Here is a 4,492-nt window from a genome sequence, read left to right on the forward strand (position 1 = left end):
ATTACTTTTACCTCCATTTTTTTTATTAATAATTAGTCATAGTGACTTTTATTTTGAAAAATGATATTAAAGCATTATTCGATTCGATTCGATTACTGTTTTCTGCAATTTATAAGTTTTCTGCCCTATTCTACAGAAGACATATAGTTCGTATGAAGTGTGTCAATGTATATACTTCGTATAACATTGCTTCTCAATTAATTCTGGAAATTAAAACTAACAGGTACAGTAACCGTACAAGTGTAATTTAATTTTAGGGTGTTTATGTGATTCAGTGTAGTACTAGCTAGCCTGTACGTAGCGCACAAGTCTTCAGTAACAGTAACGATGCCAAAATGTAATCACTTTCTACGCATACTTGAATTAGTGGTATGATTCATAGTAACTAACTTGGTTAATTCAAATCAAAACACTAATGCACTGATAACTGATAAGTGATAACAGCATGCGTGAAACAGTACGTTTACCGATTCAAATAGACCAAATCTTCTTCACAGCTGCTCACTAACAGAGTAACTGTACGTCCCAGGGAATGCTATGTACGTACTTATCAACTTATGTATGTGCCATTGCAAAGCTTAATTTGCTTTCTTGTTCTACACTATAATTGATTTGCTCCAATAATTTTGGCCTAGAGAAACAACGAAATGCTTATTTGGAATACAGAGTCAGTAAAGCATTCAAGAATTGTCATGTTACCAAACAAAAGGCTAGGAGTTAGGACAGTAGCTGTTCAAAGTGATCAGAAAGCAGTTCAACTTGAACAGCAATTTTACAAGTTTGAGCTAAGGTTGATACAGTGTAACACCCCGACCTCTAATTCAATTATTTAATCATAATTAGCAGCGGAATTAACCTAATTTGGTCGGGACATTACCTGCCGTAACTCTCTCTTGAGAATTACAAGGCAACTATCAATCATAAGTTATTAAACTCCAAAATTAACATAATAATCCTTTTTAATTCCTTAATAAAAGGACGTAACTTAATCAAGAATCTTTACTTAAACTTGTTACAACTTGACATTGACCTAGGTGAACATGGTAATGGTGAAATCCTCGCCACTACTCGTTTCCGTGGTCCCCAGCAGTACCTAAAACGGAAAACAAAACGGTGAGCCGAAGACTCAGTAACGAGTTACCCTAGCATCGTAACATCATTTCAATTCATTTTATTTAATAAACAGGGAGAATAGAATATAGTAAAACATTTAATAAATCATCATTTTCAATAATATCATTTCAAGAATTTCAGGAACATTATTTAAGGAATATCTTTCATTAATCTTTTTCCTTTTAACAATATTATTCTGGTCGTCAGGACTTTACAGGAAAACATGGTAGGACGTCTCCTACGAACAGGGGAAGCCAGTGCTTCATAACAGGGGGAGTCAATGCTCCATAACAGGGGAAGCCAGTGCTTCATTTCAGGGGAAACCTTGGTTCCATATCAGGGGAAGCCAGTGCTTCTTATCAGGGGGAACCTTGGTTCCATATCAGGGGAAACCAGTGCTTCTTATCAGGGGGAGCCTGGGCTCCATATCAGGGGAACTTGACCAGTTCTTACACTTTCATTTATCATGTTTACATTTCTTTTAGTTGAACATTAATCAGGAAAATCTCATTCATTCAGGATTGTTCAATAAAACCATTAAATCTCGTTATTTCATAAAATCATTACTTTCAGGAATAATAATTCATTAAATCAATACTTTGCATAAAGCTGCATTATCATAAAACAATTCAATCAAATCATACTTGTAATCCCGCAAATCATAAAGCATCATTATAAAACATCAATCATTCATAACATCATTCATAAATACATTTCGAAGGGATTGCAGGTACTAGCAATAACCGTTACCTCAATTCCACGATTTGACAGGCCTTTTTCCTTGGTTCGTTCGTCCTGAGCTCCGAGTTCGATTTCTTTCAAAGTATCCAATTATTAAATTAGTTATTAAAACGATAAACACTTTAAAACCAATATTTTATAAATAATGAATTCATAGATAGTGAATTTTGAAGTAATGAATTTCATAAAAATATATTTTTATAAATTATTGAAAATATTATTCAACAAGATTTCAATCAAAATTTCATAAATCGATTTACAAAAAATATTATTTAAATAAAACTGATATTATCATTTACAATTTATACAATTAAAATAAATAATAATTGATTTTCATGAAATATTAACATGGGTGTTTAAATAAAAGAATAGAGCTTACTTTGGGATATTGGGCCAAAACAAAGGGTTGGGCTTAATTTGAGAAATAAAATACCAAAGTTCCAATTACTGGAACTTGTCTCTCCCCCTTTTTTTTGAAGTTGGGTACGAAGAACAGGAAAGCAGGGGGAGGGCAGAGCCACGGCACGACAGAGGAGAGAGGAAAGGAAGAAGGAAGAAGGGACGGAGGTGGCTGAATCCTGGGCGGCACGGCGGCGCGAAGGTGCGCCGGTGATGGTGGTTGGCTTTTCGGCGACGGAACCGCAAGAAAAGAGAAAAGGGTAGTCGCGCAATACAGGGGAAAAACAGGGGAGGGGGTATTTTCCGGGCTGTTCTGGGCGGCGGTAACAGCCGTTCGTCGGGAAATTGGAACGGAGATGAATTTAGAAGGTGGTGCGATGGCCGGTTGTGTTGGCTGCAAGGTTGGGTGGTGCAGCAAAGGGACGAAAGGGGGGGGGGCAGGGGTGTGCGAAGTTGCGAGCAGGGAAAGGCGAGGGTGGTTGACGGTGGTTGGGGGTGGTTCTGGGTGGTGTTAAAGGTGGCAGGCGCTGGTGGCAGAGGGTGGTTGCAGCGAAGGGTGCAACGAAGGGGAGAAAGAGGCGGCAATGGTGGTGTTGATTTTCAATTTTTGTTTACTGATCGTTGGGTTCAAGAAAATGGGACAAATTATGAATTGTATATACTGAAAAGTAGAGTGAAGAGGAAGCATTTTCTCATTGATGACCAAGGCATGAATGTAGTCTGAATTGTGGGTAGAAAGGAATGAAGGAATTCCTTCATTCTTGTTGTTGTTTGTATGTTGTTGTTTGTACGTGAATAGCAAGGAAAGAGAAGAAAAGATGTCAATTTGTTCCTTAGGGGCATTTTGGTCATTTCACTTAGTTAGGCAAGATTTCTGAAAATTGTTCTCTATTTTTAGGAAACGAATTGGAATAGAAAAGTTTAATTAAAACCAAGTTTTAAAATAATTATTTATAAAAATATCGTTAACGAAAAATAAATTTAGTTTTCGAATAAGAACGTTCCGAAATTATTAAAAATCCGAAATAAATCACGGAATAATTTAGATTTTTAAAAAGTAGCTTAAGCTCGTAAAATTTGAAATTTAATCATAGAATCTAAAAATTAATAAATCGTGTAATAATATTAAAAATTCAAGCGAAATAAAACTTCGTTAATTAACTAAAAAAAATAAAGTTCGAATTTTAGGATTTAAAACGATTTTAAGCTAAATAAAAATAATTAAGCATAATTAATCGAGTTTTAAAAATTCGGGATATTACATACGGAGTATATAATCTTTTCTTGACATTTTACACTGAAAATGTTTTACATCAAACTAAACGGAGCCTAAAGGAAAATAAGGATACTCCTTTCTTGTGACGTTGATTGCAAATTGCAATGTACGGAGTAAAACTTTAACTTGAATTTTGTTTTTCTTTATATATGGTACGGCAACAGACAATTTCCTGATGCTTTGCCAAAAAAAAGTAAGCAAATAGTGAGAGTATACTCCAACAGGCGGCAACAGTAATGAACAGTTAAATCCAGTAATTAACTAAAAACACTCCATTTCATGAAATGCAGAGTAGAAACTATTACTTCGAGTTTTACTGAATGAAAGATTCTCACCATCAAATCATCTATAGAAAGGGGGCTATGATGTCATTTATCAATCACCCTTTCCTAGAGTATACAACATCTGAATAAACACATTTCAAAAATTATGGAACCCATACTATTTGACTCTATACTACGGGCTATTTTTGGTTTGCAACTTAAGCTACAACCCGACCTAAGAACACTAGCTGTTACTCCCTCCGTCCCTTAATACTCGCACTGTTTTTTTTTTCGGGCCGTCCCTTAATACTTGCACCGCTTCTATAAATGGAAATCTATACCAATATTATATTATTTCTCACACTTACTTACTAACCCCACCTACACCCCTATTCTCTACACAAAATCATTTAAAAATTCACACCCCCGGTCACCACTCTCCACCTCTTACCCATTTTCCACTAACTATATTAAAAAATACCCACTATCAACTAACACCCATTAAATTAATAAGTCAATTTAAATGTCTTAAACTCCGCACCGGTTGACCGGTGCGAGTATTAAGGGACGGAGGGAGTAATCTATAATATTCAATATTCAAAAGTTGAGTTAAGCATAAAGTTGGGGTCCAACCTTTTACAATTTTCACCGTTTGGGACCTGTACCTTTTTTTTTCACCGTTAAGGACCTACTATTCATT

General features: G+C 35.5%; 1 long non-coding RNA gene across 1 annotated transcript; it reads right to left on the reverse strand.

The window, feature by feature from the left end:
• Positions 1-702: 702 nt before the first annotated feature.
• Positions 703-2,940, reverse strand: LOC130470744 (uncharacterized). Its single transcript, XR_008931467.1, has 3 exons — positions 2,234-2,940; positions 1,864-1,928; positions 703-1,093 (listed from the first exon to the last, which is right to left on the reverse strand). It is a non-coding gene; the product is annotated as an uncharacterized lncRNA (long non-coding RNA).
• Positions 2,941-4,492: the final 1,552 nt, after the last annotated feature.

The sequence above is a fragment of the Spinacia oleracea genome, chromosome 3 (assembly GCF_020520425.1).
Source record: "Spinacia oleracea cultivar Varoflay chromosome 3, BTI_SOV_V1, whole genome shotgun sequence".
NCBI lineage: Eukaryota > Viridiplantae > Streptophyta > Magnoliopsida > Caryophyllales > Amaranthaceae > Spinacia > Spinacia oleracea.